This window comes from Zingiber officinale, chromosome 5A (genome assembly GCF_018446385.1).
Source record: "Zingiber officinale cultivar Zhangliang chromosome 5A, Zo_v1.1, whole genome shotgun sequence".
NCBI lineage: Eukaryota > Viridiplantae > Streptophyta > Magnoliopsida > Zingiberales > Zingiberaceae > Zingiber > Zingiber officinale.
Window position 1 is genome coordinate 35728581 of NC_055994.1, and position 19637 is coordinate 35748217.

The window sequence follows — 19637 nt, forward strand, 5'->3', positions numbered from 1 at the left end:
AAAGGCACCCCTCTATCTGGTATTCACATTCCTCCTCAACTTTGAATCCTAAAAAAAATAGATAGGAAAAACCAAGTAGGGGGTTAGGGTTAGAAAAAAGGAAAAAAGGGAGATCAAGGGAGTCATGACACATGGTTGCTCTCGGTAAAATTTGGCATAGAAGCTTCATTTTTATTATTGTTTTAGGCACCCAACACAACTCATGGCATTTGGCATAGTTGGCACTGTGACTATTATCAGACTCCATCACGACTCCTGCAGGCTAGCATGACTGTCCGTCGAGAGCTCTAGAAACCTCTTGGTAATCAGGAATGGCTCGTGACCACTTGCACCTCCTGTGTCCATTGGCACAGCTAGTGCCAACTAGCACACGCGCCAGTGGCAAGCTCTGGGAAGGATATGGAAATTAGCTATGGCTCATGCTAGCTGGCATGGTCAGAGCATGCTCCTTGCTCCAACTTTATGTTCTAAGGGATTTATGCTCCCTTTTTACTTTAAATTCACGTTCTATCAATGAAAATAAACAAAGCAGTTCTCCGAACTAGGAAGAATCAAAATGAAGCACAAAGAGATAAAAATATGAAATATATGGATATAAAATAGGACAAGATGTGCACCAAACTATGATAAAAACCTATATGAAATGCGCTCATCAACAATCCAATCAAAGAACAAACAATCGAATTCGAACAAAACCACGAAGGGCAAGTCAGAAATGATATGTTATTAGTGCAATCATAAAGGACATTTCGAGGCTGATTGTCCAAATTCAAAGAGACCAAAAAGCAAAGAAGAAAGAGTTCTCTAAAAGCAACGTGAGATTAGTCTCCATCAAACAAATTGGATGAAGAAGAATAAGCTTAAGCAAGCTTTTCCGGGGCTAATGGAAAAAGAACAAGTGGTTAAATTTGAGTTTGAGCTCAAACTCAAGTCTAAGTTTGAGTCAAACCACAAACCTATTTCTAGACAAACCAAACTCGGCGGTAAATTCTCCTTTATTTGAAAATTGTATGCCATGATTTACTACTCGACTCTAAAATTAGCTAAGTCTAATGTTCATGTCAAGTCACTCCTTAAGAAGGTTAACATTCTTGAGGAAAAGACTAACCTAATTTCTTCAATCGATCAAGTTCAAGTTGGAACCTCAACTCAAGTTCAGAAACTTGAGAAAGATAATTCCATTATGAAAACTCAAGTTTAAGAACTTAAAAGACTGTTAGAACGGTTCACTTCAGACTCCAAGTACCTTAACATGATACTTGGAACATAAAAAAAATGTATACAACATATTTGGACTTAGATATAAAGGTAAGACTCGATGTAATCGTATTGTCTTTAGTTAATCAAAATGCTAAAAAAATGCGTCCAAACATGGTTGCGTAATTCTAGCTTGATTAATCAAGTAGGACTAAACTAATATTAGATCTCCGAGGATTAGATTTATTACTTAGATAGACCTTATCAAAGTCGTGATCCAGAGGAAGCCAATTGAAAAATTATTTTTATGTTAGATAAAATAACATGATTTCTTGATTTATATGTTTTTTTTCTATGCATGCTTAGTTTAATTTATTACTTAACTTAGAATGGCTAGACAGGTAAAAGGTCTTAACCGACCTTGACAACATAGCAACAGAAAGGGTTGGGATGATAGTAGGCTAAGGAAACTTGGTTAAAGCATGTCTAGGTTGAATTATAAGCATTCAACCTGGTGCAATTGGCTTAGCTGATCCAATTAAAGCTACTAGTCTAATATGAGGTAGTTAGATCAAAACTTAATATTAAGTTCTTTGGGTTGGTTGTTTTGAAAAAGTTTTACCTTGGACATGTGGTTACTTTAATGATGTCCATTGTAACTCATAACATCCTAGAAGCATATTCTAAAAACACTAGTTTGGCGGACCCAAAGCTAAGTTTGAATCAAAGATCAAACAACCTTCTTAAAAATTGAAATTAATTTTAAATCAAGTAAAATTGAAAACTATCTCACATAATCAATAGGACTAACTTGGTTGGTAAATTATAATGAGTAAGATATTAACTTAAAATCAACAAACTATACTTTACCTTGCATGTGACTACTCAATTTATAAGAATTAGAATCTCGTTAGATAGATAGAATAGGAATATTTTAATATTATATTATTATTATTTTTTTTGAACTAGCCTAGGTCTTGTTGGTGCAACCTTAGGTCAAGGTTAACCTGGTTGACCTGACTCGAGTTGACCTGACTCGAGTTGTGTTTTGATATTTGACGATGTTTGACGAGAAGTGAGTTGTATTCTTGATGTTTGACAAGAATAGGTGTTTGGGAGATTGTAGGTGCAACCTTAGGTCAAGGTTGACCTGATTCGGGAAAAGTCCAAGCAGGGAGCTTGGCACGCGAAAAGTCCAAGTATGGAGACTTGGCACTGGTAAAGTCCAAGTACGGAAACTTGGCACGGGGAAAAGTCCAAGCAGGTAGCTTGGCACGCGGAAAGTCCAAGTATGGAGACTTGACAGTGGGAAAGTCCTAACTGGGATGTTAGGCAGGTGGAAAGTCCTGGTGAGTGATACCAGGCAGTGGGAAAGTCCTAACTGGGATGTTAGGCAGTGTGGAAAGTCCTGGTGAGTGAAGCCAGGCAGTGGGAAAGTCCTAACTGGGATGTTAGGCAGTTGGAAAGTCCTGGTGAGTGAAGCCAGGCAGTGAGAAAGTCCTAACTGGGATGTTAGGAAGTGTGAAAGTCCTGGTGAGTGAAGCCGGGCAAGGGAAAATCCAGATGGATCAAGGTTGATCGGACATCTGGTGTTGGGAAGTCCAAGTAGATCAAGGGAGTGATCGGATACTTGGCACGAAGAGGAAAGCCCAAGTGGGTCAAAGGGATTGACCGAACACTTGGTGGAGAATTCTAGCAGGTCAAGGGAGTGACCAGATGCTAGGAATGATGAACCAACAGGTCAAGGTTGACCGGATGTTGGTGTAGAAGCCTGAGGTTTAGGGCTGGGGAGTTTGGATCGGTCTGCAGACCGATCCAGTGATACATCGATAGCCCGACGGTCACCGCATCGATCAAGAACCATCCAAGAGTTTATCAGAGGTTATCCGATCACCGGAGACCGATCGCAACGCATCGAGGCGCAGAATTCGGGAGAAGAGAGCCGATCGTCCGTAGACCGATCAGAGGTTCCCGATTGGTCCGTGGACCGATCAGAGGTTCTGATCGGTCCATGGACCGATCGGGGACAGAAGCGAAGGCAAGAAAATGGATCGGTCGTGGATCGATTCATGGAGCCCGATCGGTCCACGCATCGATTCAGTACCAGCCGCCATGGCACAACGGCTAAATTTCTTCGTGTTTCTTCGCTTTCGCAGTTATAAAGGAGGTCTGCCGCGAGCCTTTCTTCTTCTTCCTCTTCTTTCATCTTGCTGTGCTTTTGAGCTTTGTTGAGTTCCGAAGCTTCGTGTGAGCTTCTTCGACTGGGTTCTTGCTGTTGTAGGCGTCTCGTGAAGTTGCTGCTTCAACCAGTCGACGAGAAGGCAAGCGTGTTTGTTTTACATTCATATTGTCTTGTGCTTCTTTGTATTTTGTATACTTCTATCTTGTTGTTGCAAGAGTTATTGTGGCGAGGTTTCTCCACCCACCAGGAGTATATATTAGCCGGTTCTCCGGGGATTCATCCACCGACGGATTGATAGGCTTCGTCCACCTTACGGACACGCCGAGGAGTAGGAGTTTATCTCCGAACCTCGTTACATCGGTTTGTTTGAGGTTTGTCTTCTTTCCCTTTCGTTTCTGTGTTTATTTTCCGCTGCGCTAACACGTTTTGTAGAAAGAAACGACGATTTGGGGTCGGCTATTCACACCCCCCTCTCTAGCCGAGTACGAACGATCCTAACAAGTGGTATCAGAGCGAGGCCGCTCTTCGACGGATCAACACCCAGGGGAGCACGGGCTAGAGATGGATCTCTATGGAGAAGATGTCACGATTCAACCCTTCTACGAGTCTCACGACAACTTCACATATTGGAAGATAAGGATGATGTATTTTCTTAGGACTAATATGTTAAATTGGTTTTGTGTACAAGAAGGGTTTTCCCCTCCGATGGATGAGGAAGGAAAACCTATCAAGAAGAAGGAGTGGACGAAAGAGCAAATCCGACAATCCGAAATCAATGACGAGGTAACAAAAATTATTGAATTTGCTTTACCTAATAATGTTTTGTGCAAGATAGATAGGTACAACAACGCCAAGGAATTGTGGAACAATTTGGCAAAATTCCATGAAGAGGAGCCTAGTGAGCCAAGTAGCTCACATCATGGAGGAAGCGAATTGGGAGTTGAGGGCTACTCAACATCCAAGGAAGAAGAGGAGGAGAGCTCTTGTTCAAGATCGGAGCAAGAAGAGACATCTACCTCCGGAAGGGATGAAGAAGAAAGCTCATCTACATCCATAACCCTAGGTAACTCAAACACTGTGATTTCAAGCAAATTACACATAATGTGTTTTGAGTGTAGGAAGTTTGGGCACTACAAGAGTAAGTGTCCAAAGAGGGTTAGAAAGACTCCACCGACGCCAAAGATCAAGGAAGTCGGAGTCCCAACACGCAAGGGCAAGGAGCACGTGGTGTGCTTCCAATGCAAGCGAAGGGGACATTATCGGAGTCAATGTCCGAGGGGGAGGCAATCTCACAAGGACAAGAGACCGAGCACGTCGATAGGGGGAGCTAAGGCAAACCCTAAGGTAACATTTAAGGCACACTCTTGCAATAATAATAAGACTCATGCTAGTAGTTTTATTGCAATTGTAAAGAATGATAAGCATGATAATTCTAGGAACCAATATATGTGCTTAGGTGCCAAAGATGTTAGTCTAGATAAGGATAATACTAGGAAAGCCAACCCTAGGATTAACTCATCTAAGGTTAAGGGAAACCTAGATAGAAATCCCAAATCATCTAGACATATGCCTAGGAATACCTCAAAGAAAAATGAAAAATTAAAAATTGAGGTATTAGAGAAGGAGAATCAAGTCTTGAGGTCAAGACTTGATACTTTGGAAAATGCTCTTAAGAACTTGGAGAAGTCATCTCTAGGGTTTAAGGGTCAAAAACCAATGTCCAAGGACAAGAAAGGTTTGGGTCACAAACCTAAGTCTCAAGTGGTCAAGCCCACTTATCATAATGTTCCATTCGATTATAGAACAAAACCTAGGGCTAGGAAGACCAACACCAAGGTCACAAGGGGAGTCACCCCTAGAGTTGATCTTGATGAGTCCCAAATGGCCAAGGCTTTAAAGCCTAAGAGGGTCATTAGGAGGGTTGCTAGGGAAGTTATCCCTAGTGAATATTTAGTGAACCCAATGAGCTCAAATAGGTATTGGGTACCTAGGAGCATCTTCTCTACCCCATAGATGGGTTAGAGAGTGTCAACTCCGATTAGAAGGGTAGTTAACCCAACTTTGAGGAAATTGACACTCAAGGAGCATTTTCAAGGTTTTTGGGAACCTTTGAAAATGAAATGGAATATTTACTCCTTGGAAGAGTAAAATGTGCCATCATGAAAAATGATGATGTTAATTTCAATTGGCACAATTTGGGTAAATCTAGAGAACTCTTGAGGAAAAATGAAACATGCCAAGATTTGAGGAAAAATTTGATCTTTAAGTGACATGAATGAATCTAGAGTTCAAGAAGTGTCAAAATTAGGATTTTGGCATATTAGGACAATCAAGGGTTAAAGTTTAAGTATTAGCTAAGGGTGAGGATACTTAGATAGGTAATCTAGGTATGTCTTATTCATGCTAAATCTTGCCGTGATTGTTTGCCCTCACATGTCATGACATCATATTTAAGTTTGTCTTTTGAAATGTCATGATAATGCTTAGGTTAGTTTTATGTCATGTTTATTGAAGTTTTAAACTTTATGCCATGACATCATGACATTGACACATGCTTCTATTTATGATATTATGTCATGCCAAGTCATCATCTCTTGCATTAATGATCAATTTAAATTGATTTAAGGATAGAAACACAATTTGATATTGAGATCAAATTGATATTTAGAAAATGCATGAGAATCTAGCCTAAGATAACCTAAACCCATATCTCACATCAAAATTGACTTGGATGTGTTTGATACACCTTAGATGTGTGTGAGATATTAGGATCATGAGTTAGGATCAATGTGCATAGTTCTTGTACCTAGATGAGACTAATTCAAGAAGGAGGATCATAGGGAAAGCTTATGTACAAGTCATGTACATTTAGCCCTAAGATTGTGGTCCTAAATTAAAGGGTTGAAAATCATTTCAAAATTGGTTTGAAAAAACTTGATGAAGCCATTCTAGTGATAGCATTCATCATTGAACATTGTGATACAAAGTTTACTTAACTTTGAACTATTTCAAAGTCTTTTGAACTTTGTATCAAGATTAAAAAATGGAAGTTATTTTCATAGAAAACTATTTTTCCTTGATAGTATATGGTACGAGGAATGTATCCTCAAAATTTCACAATTTTTGGAATTTTATGGAATTTATTAGGGGTTTCTGAATTTCGGGAGAAGGAAAATCAGAAATCCCTGTGATCAAAGTCTGGATCGGTCACTGGACCGATCCAGGGAAGGCTGGATCGGTCTGGGGACCGATCCAGAGGAGTTCTGATCGGTCCGGTGACCGATCAGGCGTGCTGAATTTGCTGAATTTCGACTGTGGTCTGAAATTTCAGCTGTGGGAGTTGAGTTTCGGGTTTCTAAAGGTTTGAAACTCTCCAAGACATTGTTGGTGCAATGGTCAAGGGGGAGTTGACCTTTAGGGGGAGTTTTACCTATTAAGTCAAGGGGGAGTTGACTTTTAGGGAGAGTTTTTACTCCTAAAGAATTGAGTGATATGGGATTATCACTAAATTGACTATTGAGTTTAGTATCAAGGGGGAAATTAAGGGTTTCAATGAAAGGTATGAGACTTTCATTAGGAAGAAACTTTTGACCTTGATTCCCTCTTTTTGATGTGTGTCAAAAAGGGGGAGAGATGTCCCAAGGGGGAGAGTGTAGGTTTTGGAAGAATGTTCAAGGAAGAACATTGGAAAACCTAAGTTAGGTTATCGGGTTAACCTAACTTGATTTTGGATTTTGTCAAACATCAAAAAGGGGGAGATTGTTGGTGCAACCTTAGGTCAAGGTTAACCTGGTTGACCTGACTCGAGTTGACCTGACTCGAGTTGACCTGACTCGAGTTGTGTTTTGATGTTTGACGATGTTTGACGAGAAGTGAGTTGTATTCTTGATGTTTGACAAGAATAGGTGTTTGGGAGATTGTAGGTGCAACCTTAGGTCAAGGTTGACCTAGTTGACCTGATTCGGGAAAAGTCCAAGCAGGGAGCTTGGCACGCGAAAAGTCCAAGTATGGAGACTTGGCACTGGTAAAGTCCAAGTACGGAAACTTGGCACGGGGAAAAGTCCAAGCAGGTAGCTTGGCACGCGGAAAGTCCAAGTATGGAGACTTGGCACGGAGAAGTCCAAGCAGGGAGCTTGGCACGAGGGAAAGTCCTAACTGGGATGTTAGGCAGGTGGAAAGTCCTGGTGAGTGATACCAGGCAGTGGGAAAGTCCTAACTGGGATGTTAGGCAGTGTGGAAAGTCCTGGTGAGTGAAGCCAGGCAGTGGGAAAGTCCTAACTGGGATGTTAGGCAGTTGGAAAGTCCTAACTGGGATGTTAGGAAGTGTGAAAGTCCTGGTGAGTGAAGCCAGGCAGTGAGAAAGTCCTAACTGGGATGTTAGGCAATGTGGAAGTCCTGGTGAGTGAAGCCAGGAAAGGGAAAATCCAGATGGATCAAGGGTGATCGGACATCTGGTGTTGGGAAGTCCAAGTAGATCAAGGGAGTGATCGGATACTTGGCACGAAGAGGAAAGCCCAAGTGGGTCAAAGGGATTGACCGAACACTTGGTGGAGAATTCTAGCAGGTCAAGGGAGTGACCAGATGCTAGGAATGATGAACCAACAGGTCAAGGTTGACCGGATGTTGGTGTAGAAGCCTGAGGTTTAGGGCTGGGGAGTTTGGATCGGTCTGCAGACCGATCCAGTGATACACTGGATAGCCTGATCGGTCACCAGACCGATCAGTAACCATCCAGTAGCCTACTGTAGGTTATCTGATCGGTCCGGAGACCGATCAGCACAGGTCCTGATCGGTCCGTAGACCGATCAGAGTTCTAGCCGTTGCGACGCAACGGCTAGATTCATCGCTGTTTCTCCATCGCAGGTAAAAAGGGGCTGAGGGCTTCTACAGGGCGATCTTCTTCGATCCAGGCACTAGCCGTTGCGACACAACGGCTAGATTTCTTCTGTGTTTCTTCGCTTTCTTCGCAGGTTATAAAAGGAGGGCTGCTGCTGCGAGCCTTTCTTCTTCTTCCTCTTCTTTCTACTGAGCTGCTGCTGTGCTTTTGAGCTTTGTTGAGTTCCGAAGCTTCGTGTGAGCTTCTTCGACTGGGTTCCTGCTGTTGTAGGCGTCTCGTGAAGTTGCTGCTTCAACCAGTCGACGAGAAGGCAAGCGTGTTTGTTTTACATTCATATTGTCTTGTGCTTCTTTGTATTTTGTATACTTCTATCTTGTTGTTGCAAGAGTTATTGTGGCGAGGTTTCTCCACCCACCAGGAGTATATATTAGCCGGTTCTCCGGGGACTCATCCACCGACGGATTGATAGGCTTCGTCCACCTTACGGATGCGCCGAGGAGTAGGAGTTTATCTCTGAACCTCGTTACATCGGTTTGTTTGAGGTTTGTCTTCTTTCCATTTCGTTTCTGTGTTTATTTTCCGCTGCGCTAACACGTTTTGTAGAAAGAAACGACGATTTGGGGTCGGCTATTCACACCCCCCTCTCTAGCCGAGTACGAACGATCCTAACAGGTCTTACCTTTAAAAACATGAACCTATAGATGTAGGCCTCGCAGACATATTAGGGTTAACTTGTTTGTATACTGAGACACTTAGATCAATATGGGATGCTGAGATCCAAGCCTAGATTTCAGATACTTATATCAATGCAACATTATAAATTAGGTTAAAAATTTTAAATTGATTATGCTAAGTGATCCCTTATGTTCACACTGAATAATTCACTTAAACTTGATTAACCTTTTGAAAGCTTCTATCTTATGATAGTTTAACTGGAAACAAAAGGTTAAACATCTATTTAGGATAATTAATAGCCAAATTAAATAAATTTTAAGTTATGCCTAAATTCAAAAAAGTAACCTAATGGTTTATTGAGAATCTTGACCAATAGATTGAACTTATTTAAACAACCAAAGACTAGAAAAGACAAAAATTTGAGCTATCAGTCTAAAAAAACCCTAGTGGGTAGATTGATTCTAGTAAAAAAGTTGACAGTCAAATCTTACAATCAGTTGACATTGACCAATCATGATTGGTAGATCGATCCTTATGCATTAGTAAATTGAACGACCTCGGAAACCTAAAAAGTTGCATTAGAAATTGAATGGTTGACCGAACTTTAATGGATTGGTATATCAATCCCACTCTATAAAAGTAGAGGTTGGGTAAGGTCAACCTTATTGGTTGCTACTCGGAACACCGTTCTGTTTTCCCTGTACAAAAATTTGTACAAGCACAGAACTTAACCTAGCTACTCATGTGCTCTACTAAAGTTAAACTTGGATTGCAAACGATGCTTAACATTATTAATCCAAGTTGCTCTTCAGAAGTTAAACTTGGATTGAAAATGATACTTAACATTTTTACTCCAAGTTTAACCGATGTGATCTTCCTAAGTTAAACCATATTACAGAAGTTGATTAAATATCTATTTCAAAGATTGACTTCTAGGTTAAACATGGCGAGGCACTAGACCTTCTTGGTTATGGGATCATCCACAACTTCCTAGACAAAGCCTTTCGAAGAAATTGGATATTTAACTTCTTACAGTAACCCTAGGTTTAACTATAGAGACCACAATAGAAACACAAGATCGAAACGCAAAATCGAAATACAAAATCGATAGCACGAAATCGAAACATAAGATCGCTAGCTTCTTGTGTTGGTGTTTCAGAATCCATGCAAAGAAAACTAACGAATTAATTCGAAGCGGAAATCATTAATTAGTTATACCTTTCTTTGTAGCTAAAGACCTCTTGATCTTCTGTTGTATTTCTCTCCTCCTCTTGGACGTTGTGTGGGCAACGATCTACCAAGATGGAATCCACCCGAACCACTTCTTCTCCTCCAAGACTCTCGAGCCATCAAGGGATGCCAAAATAGGAAACTTTCTTCCTCTTCTTCTCCTCCAAGCAACCGGCTACCAAGTACTTCTCCTCTTCTTCTTCTTCCTCTCCAAGCAATCGGCCACAAGGACTTTTTAATCCTTGATACCACCGGCCCTAAGGAAGCAAAAGAGGAGATAAGTGGGGCACCGACCTAAGAGAAAGGGAGAAGGAAAGGGGCCAGCCATACCAAGGAAAAGAGAGAAGGCTTATATAGAGACTACAACAGGGACCGAGAGGAGAAATTGGTTTTGGTCTCCCGATGAGCTTGAGCTTCCTGTGTTCGCCCCGAACACCCAACTCAAGTTCATCAATAATAACTTATACCACTAAAGAGTTATTATTGAACTACCGCACCAATCCCAAATTACATTATGGGCTCCTTCTTATTATGAGTGCATTAATCTCCCTGTGTTTAAGATATCGAATGTTCACTAATTAAATGAGTTACTGACAACTCACTTAATTAATATCTAGCTCCAAGAGTAGTACCACTCAACTTCATTGTTATGCCTGACTAGGTCCACCTGCAGGGTTTACATGACAATTCTTATGAACTCCTCAAGGGGACATCATCAACCTTGATTACTAGGACACAATTTCCTTCTATAATCAACAATACACCATATAAATAATATTATTTCCTAACTTATCGAGCCTATTGATTTAACGAACTAAATCTCACCCATTGATAAATTAAAAAAATACATACTAAGTATATGTGCTTGTTATTATATCAGGATTAAAAGTATGCACATCCATAATAATAGAGATTTTATTCTTTTATGTAGTTAGTATAAAAAGAAACTTCCTCAAATGGCACTGCTCAATACACACATAGTGTACTAGTGTAATTTTATAGTTAAGATAAATTAATACCAAATTACATTACAATCATTCATATGATTTGCCCCATTCCATCTTAGTTGTAAACTACTATTTATAATTTATAAGGAACTGATAATATGATCTTTTGTGTGGCATCACACACCATGTTATCTACAATATAAATTAAATGGACAACTATATTTAACATAAATATAGACATTTGACCAATGTGATTCTTATTTCAAAATAAATGTTTACAAAAAGCTAGACTTTTAGTATATATCATAACAAACCTTATCTCAAAACCTCACTTTCTCCTCCTCTTTAAGTTGTCAACCAAATCTGATGCCTTTGATTACTCTGATCTAAAGCTTCTAATCCCTACAATATGCCTTAGTAATGATCCCTAAACCTCCCTTTATGTTTCCATAGAACTTATACTTATTTTAGTTGAATTATTTTATTATAGCTAAAAATGTTGTGCTGAATGAGGTTCCTCTCACCTAACCCATAACCCTAGGTTTTTTTTCTGAAGAAGTTAGGTTGTCTTTAAACTTATAGGTACTCGGTATCTAAACAATGACTTTTTCCATACCTACTACCCCGATATAGTTGAGATAATCAACTATTATGCCCTAGCGGAATTAGTGTTCTACAACCATCACATCAATATTGATTTTTGTGCAAAGTTCTACCACAACCTTACTCCTATAGATGACCTACACTATAGAACTAGGGCTGCTACCCTTGACATGTTTTGTGATGTTGAGACCATTGTGAACTTATTAAACCGTAGAGGATCCAACAACATGTTTTACTGCTTCCCTACCCTAAACATCTACCTGCACCATATGTGCATCTCACCTTAGAATTCATACATCAAGAGTTTTTCCATACTCCTTCCTCTTGAAAGGTACATGCAGTCAACCTAAGCATCCATGAAAACATACTCTACAATTTTATCATAAACTGTGTCCAACCACTCTCCACTAGAGATTACTTAGTAATTAGACCCTACCACTATTTCCTTATGTATGCATTTAGACATAGGCTAGTAATAAATTTAGGACTACTTATCTTTAGAGTTATCATCTATTATTCAGGATATAGTACCTCCGGTATGGTACATATGGCCTATTGCCATATTATCACTAGACTCATGGCATCCTTAGGGGTAAACACCGCATTAGGTAGGGTCAAGATCTTATTTGAAGACTTAGACAAAATAGGACTTAGGAACTTGTGCCTCACCGACATAGGACAAAAGACAGATGGGACCTTCTATTACATGGCTCGGTGTCAACTTAATTAGAAAGAGGAAATTGAAGAGGAAGAACTTGAAGAACTTGAGCTAGATGCTCCTTTACTTGGGCTATCCGCACCTGACTATGCCCTGCCCAACCCTTCATTTACTCAAGCCAGCCATTAACATCCCAACGATTGGTATGTTCACTTTTGAGAGGATGTCTATGAATGTCTCAAGTCACTCAAGAAACGAATCAATCAGAGGAATGATCAACACTTTGATCTATTCCAACAACACATGGACAATCAACATCACTTGTTCACACAACAAAGTCGGCAGCAGTATGAGCAAATGATGGATATGATGCGAACTTGGCATTTCAGCAAGTAGCCCTCTCTGTCTTCTAATTAGAGTTAGCTTAGTTGACTAGGTATATTTTGCTATCTTGACTTAGTTAAAGCTAAACTCACTTAGTAGGTCTATTTTGCTATTCTTCTTGACTTGAACTATTGCATGTAGAATTTGTGTTTGAATATCAACAATTTGATTATTATGCTTGCTTAATTTCCTCTTAAAATTAATATGCATACTTAGACTTTAAGGATTCACTTTTGCTTAAACCTAATTAATTAATTTCTTTTATTGCAAGCATTATTTTTTTCCCATTTTTCTTAAGTTACAAGCATTGTTTAATTTTTTTCTTAATAGATTTATTTCAAATATGTAGGATCAAAGAAAGTGCTAGAGAGGGGTGAATATCACATATTGCATTTTCACTTTTTTGGAAAGCTTCGAGAGATAACGCAGTGGAAAAGAAAAGAAAACACAATGCTAATAAGCTTTGTTTTTTACTTGATTCATAGCCCGACGACTGCTAGTCCAAGGTCCACACTTATTGAGTACTTTCATTGGGCAATTCACTATAAGTTCGAAATTATAAAAACCAATTATAAGAAATGATAATAATTGAAATCAATACCGATAACAATTAGAGTAGAAGATGAGACGTTGGGTGTTAGAGCAGCATTTCAGCGTCATAGTCAAAGTTTGGAGCATTGCAGGAGTCATTCATTGTAGAAGATGTGTGTATTGAGTTGCTGATTAAAGCCTCCTTTTATAAAGCATTTCAGGTGCCTTGATCCCTTTTGGGTGTTTGCCGTCAACCTGATTTGATCCATCTTCATCAGAGTTTATCCACCTTCAGACGCCTAGATCCCTTTCAGGTGCTTGGGTTATTGACGTAGCTGCACCTCAGTGAACCTCTATCCGAGTCACTTCTATCCATGCCTGAGTGTCTAGATCCCTTCCATGCACCTGGAGTCCGACGTGTGCCAGCCAACTAGGGTATAACAACTTAGCTGCTCGCATAGCTAGATTTAGGCCAATCTGGACGCTTGGATCCCTTTTAGTCGCCTAAACCTTCAGGAGTCTGGATCCATTTCAGACGCCTAAAATACCCTAACTCCAACCATCTTTTCTGCATCATAGAGTTAGCACAACATATATAATAAATAATACAAATAACTAAATTTACTTTGATAGTTACAGGACTATCTGATCCTGATATTTGAATTTTACTGAAATCCTAGGTCGGACCGATGCCTACTGTTCCCTCAACGGGAAATACATCCTCACTTACTCCTCTTAGGAAATTTTATCTATTGCCAAACATCTAGTCTTTTTGACCCGTTTGGACTTTTACTCAGCATCCAATCTTGACTTTCAAGACTTTCCGCCAAACCTTTGTTGTGCTTAGATAATATATGTTTTAGGTATTATTTGACGCACATCTACTTGTATTTTCATGAGTATAATCTATGTTTATTACACCATACTTTATTATTATGTTATACTTCCACTTTATTTGTTTAGAGATTTGCTCGTTGCTTATTTTGATTGACAAGATGCAATTTGGAATGAAAATAGAGTGAAATTAGAGCAACTTTGGAAGAAGACCAGTGACCTGGTGTGCCCCTTGGCATGACCATATGCCCACCAGAGAGTAACAAGGCTCTGGCCGTACTAAATGGCATGACTGTGCCCCCATCCAGAACACAACCAGGGCATAACTGTGCTTATTGGCAGGGTCATGCTCCATATTTCTTGGGAAGCACACGGCTTGGTCGTGTCATCTATCTAGAGGCAAACCAGGGAGGGATCGTGCCTTAAGGGATGACCGTGCCTCCCCAATCCATGGCGATTCATGCCCCAGCTATGCCTAGAGGCATGGCCATGTGGCGAAGAACCCAAGGGGCTCACACCCCTACCATAAAAGAAGATTTTCTCCCCTTTTCGATCATCTTTGGATTAGGGTTTCTGCCCCTTTACTTAGGAAAGGGTTCTTCCTCGGGAGAACCCTAGAGCTTCATTCATTTCAGATCCGTATGATCCGTCCACCTTCGGAGAAAGGGTTTCATCCAAGAAGACTGTCATGGAATTGATAAGAATTTCTCTCTTCTTTATCTTATGTTTTGAATTGTAGGATGCTTTGTTTTTCTCTTGTTTCTTATCCCTTCACGATGGAGTAGATCTTCATATCTAGGATGTAGGAAGTAATTATGATGCATCATTGATGTATAAACTATATATTTGGGTATTTTCTTGTACTGTGTATTATACCTTGTATATATTTTGACGAAATGTGTGTGAGGTTAATACATTTAGATGTAGAGTTTTAGTCATTATGTAGAGGAGGTGCTTTGGATTGTATGACCATAGGATCCTGTGACAAAAGGTATCTCTTACTTTCTATGGTATTTACTTGAAAGGGAAATCAATTCTCTACTAAGGAGGCTAATTAGATTTTTAAGAGTTTTCCTTAAATTAATGTTAGAAAGTGACTTGTATAATCTAGCGATTGTATGACCATGGGGCTCTATGATAGAGGGTATCCGTTTAACTAGACTTTCTATATTACCTCTTCTACTTAATATCATTAATCTACCATCAGGAAGTAAATCCAATATCTTTTGTGATTGTATAACCGGGGGGCCCTAAGGTATCCCTTTAATCAAACTTTCTAGAGGTACTTTTTTACTTAATGGTATTAGAACTAGTGTTAACTCTGTGATGTGACATGTGTGGGGTTGTACCAGACTTGAGTTGGAATCCCTACACGAGTGTAAGCATGGAGTTAGGTAGATAAGAAATGCGTAGGGACATTAACTAATATCATAATGAAATTGAAATTCTAGCATCTCTCATCCCAAAACCAACCTCTCATTTCCTCCTCACTCACTTATGCTCTCTCTTTCCCTCTCTCTTCTCTCCCTTTCCTTCTCTCTCTTCTTAATTCCTAGCTTTTAGTCCTCGTGAACCAACCCTCAACTGTCTAGATTATTCGCTATGCAAAGTTAACTAGTCCTTAATCAACATTCCCTATGAGATCAATATTTTTATTACTTGAAGACAACCATGTATTTGTGGGTTATACAATACGTTTTTGCCACCATTACCGAGGACTATTTCTGATTAACATTAGTTGATTAGCATTTGAGTTATTTTAGATATTTTTCTTTCTTATTTTTCATTATGCATGTTCTTTTTTGTCTTTAATTCTATATTTTTTATTTTTCTTATAATTTTTTAGATACTAGGAGCACTAATATGTCAAGCAGGCCTTTAAGAGACATTATCACACCCTTTTCTATAAGAAAAATGTTTCCTATTATGGATCCTCATATCAAAGTAGCCAGTTTCTAACCCATACTTACACCTTGAGGTATTTCTTGAATATTACAATATGGTGAATTACGAAGGAGTATTAGCAAATGCCAGCCGGTTGATGACATTTCCCTACAACATCAAAGATAAAGCATGAACTTGATTTTATTCTCTTCATCCTCAAAGCATTACAAGTTGGGAACAATTGGAGCAACGATTTTTGAATCATTTTTTCCCTCCAAGCAAAGCTATGTACATGAGAAATTGCATCACAAATTTTGCTCAGGTAGATGGAGAATCATTATTTGAAGCATGAGACAAACTCAAAGGTTTATTAAGACAGTATCCTCATTATAGTTTGGAAAGATGGCTGATAGTGCATATATTCTACATTAGGATTACTTTTTTGAGTAAGAGATTTTTAGATTCAGCTGCAAGAGGTTTTTTGATGAACAAAAGTTTTGATAAATCATATACACTAATTGATCTAGTGACGACAAATCTCCAAGAATGGTCAAGTGAAAATTTAATGGCATCTTCCTAGAGAATTCTAAAAGTGTCAGCCATGAATACAAGTGTGCTTGTTGAACAAGATATAGTGCAACCACCTAAGAGCTTTGAAAATCATGAGTCATAGAATGAGAGGTTAAGACAATCAGAGGCTAAGTTAGAAATCTTGACTTTAAAATGGTTCAAATAATGCCTCCCTCTCACCCAACCAAAGTCTAGTGAACATCGTAATGTTTTCAAATTGAGAAGTGGTTGGAATTCCAATGAATTTCTGGAAAAAGATGGGTATGAATTTAAGGAGAAATACAAAAGAGAATCAGAAAAACCCCCATTCCTCCAGTAGAGATCTATAGGTTGCCAGTACCATTCCTTAAGAGGATAATGTGATCAAATCTAGACAAGCAATTCGAACCTCTACCGCTTAGTCAAAAGGGAATTATGGATAGGAATAAAAAATCCATTCTAATGCAATAACATAATACTTTTGTACCACCAATTGCTTTCCCATGGAGGCAAGTGACAAACATGAGTGAAGATGAATTTAGCAAATTCTACGATGATAATTTGGTTGCATGTAAATTTATTGATGTAATTCGAGATAATGAATTTTATGATTATGAAGAATTATCCACTTGCAAATTTGTTAGAATACTTAACAATGAAGATTTTTTTGATGAGGATGATCAAGTTGAAATTTCTAATGAAGTTGTCATTCTTTTAGTTGAAGATATTGATGTGGTGGATAAAGGTGTAGGGACATAGGCCATGGAAGAGACGCCCCAAGATTTTTGATCCCATAATCACTTGATACTATGAGAGTTACAAGAATTGAATAAGTTATAGATATAAGTGTATGGACTTGTGCAGAGATAGCAGAACTCCAAGAATCACTACCTTTAGTTGTACTACCACCTGAGCTAGAGCCAGAACTATCATTTGATCCAGAAGAAGTCATATCCACTTGTTTAGAATTTTCAGTTACCGTTCAACAAGATAAGGTTAGTATTTCTTGTGATCTTTTAACAAACTTCATAGAGGTACCTATAATTGATTTTATTGAATGTGATTCAATTTTTAATGCATGTTTCATCAAATTTACTATGGTTCTAGTTCCATCTTATATAATATGCTTGTGGAAGGTATACTTTTCTTATGGGTGCGCAGGTTTTCATGAGGCCGGAAAGATCTCATTAGGAGACGATGATGGAGAGAGCGGTGCTACACTATATTGATCGTATGATGACAACTCTCTTCATAATAACATAGGTAATTGGAAGGAATGCCTGGAAGTATTCTACTCCAGCCAGAGATTGATTTAGAGGAGCATACTAAGGGGTTGAGCTAAAGATCTAAAATAATCGCTTCTTGGGAGGCAACCTAAATTCTTTCTTATTTTCATTTAAGTTTTTCTTTACTTTTATTTTTCCTTAACCTAATCTCCCTACTTAGTTTTTCTTGTCTATCTTCTTTTTATAGGATTCAAGGTTGTGGAGGAATAAGAATACCAAATAGGGAAGTATCTTTAGTACAAATATGTCTCAATCATTTAGAGCTCATCACTTAGTAACTTCTCTAACTTCAAAACTTCTTCCATATTACATTTCTCAGTTTCATTGGGACAATGAAAAATTTAAGTCTCGGGGGATGTTCAGATTATTTTTTTTCTATATTTCTATATTTTTTTGTATAATAAATTTTTTCTAATAGCATCAGACATTACGTCATGATTGTTTGTTCCTTAATATAAAAATGCTAGCACACTTTGTTTTAGATTTCATATAATTTATTGTTACTTATGGTGCTAGTATGTTTAGTGATCTATCTTTTTTTATCCATATTAGCATGAAGTGAGTAATATTTTTACTTTAAGAGTTTGAGTGTTGACCTTGTTTTATAATCTCTATATGCTTTGTCTAATTTTAATGGTAGTTAACTCTAAAAATAGTCACAATTCATAGAATCAGACTAATATTCGTATTTCTAAGGTGACATCTCAATTACATTTTGGTTATTAGAGAATCTCGAATCATGACAACTCACACTACAAGAAAATAGTAAAATAGCGACGAAATATTAGCGACGCAATTCTAATTTGAAGCTAAATCAGACTATTAGCGGCGAAATACAAGTTTGTCGCTAATAATAATATTAAAAATTTAATTTTTCATAAAATCATTAATTTTTGCGACGAGTTTAGCATATTCGTCACTAAAAGCTTAGTATTAGCGGCGAATTAAATTAATCGTCGTTAATGTTTTATTGGGTGGGTCCGTTATTAATACGGATTAGCGGCGAAATTAGAAATTTCACCGCTAATTCGTATTTATTTGCAACGAACCTGGAAACTTTCGTCGCTAATCAGTATTATTAGCGGTGAAATTGGAATTGGAATAATCGTCGCTAATATATTAGTAACGAGTTTTCTATTGTTGCCGCTAATAATTAGGATTAGCGGCGAAAGTTCAAGATTCGCCGCTAACCCGTGCCCTATTTCTGACGCTGCCGCGATAATTCTCCTCCGACGCTGCCGCAATCCTCCGTGCGCTCTCTGCTTCTCCTCCGAAGCTACCGCGATTAGGTTTTAGGATTTAGGGTGCGCGATCTCTCCTTCTCCTCCGCCGCCACCGCGAATCCTCCTTCCTTCCGGCTCTAGTGACTCCTATTCAGCTTAGGTTTTCCTCTGCTTCTTTCCTTTTCCTGCTATGAGAAAAGGTACTGTTATCTATATATTTTTTTCTCTCCATATAATTGCACTTAACTCGAGCGTGTGTCCTCACAGTCTCATCTTGAAATTACACACACAATTACTTCAGTTTGGTGCTCATTCAAACTTGTATTTATTCTCTTCAAGTTCTTGGATTTCCATGTGTTCCGAACAGTGGCTTAAGTCACTATAATATAGTACTGAAAATAAAAAGTTATGACATGGAGAGATTGTAATCACAATCTCCTAAATAGAGGGGTCATTTTATCATTGCAATTTTTTATTCCAATTTAATTGTAAGATATTGATGCCAACTGCTTGATTGCTACTAGACGAGGATTACGATCGATCCTAGAGGGACCATTATCAGGATCATGAACATTATTGACCCGGGATCATTACTAAACATAAAGCTTAAGAATACA

The 19637-nt window shown here is 38.6% G+C and overlaps 1 non-coding gene across 1 annotated transcript; it reads right to left on the reverse strand.

Moving 5' to 3' along the window:
* Positions 1-16250: 16250 nt before the first annotated feature.
* Positions 16251-16358, reverse strand: LOC121983517. Its single transcript, XR_006112563.1, has one exon. It is a non-coding gene; the product is annotated as a small nucleolar RNA R71 (small nucleolar RNA).
* Positions 16359-19637: the final 3279 nt, after the last annotated feature.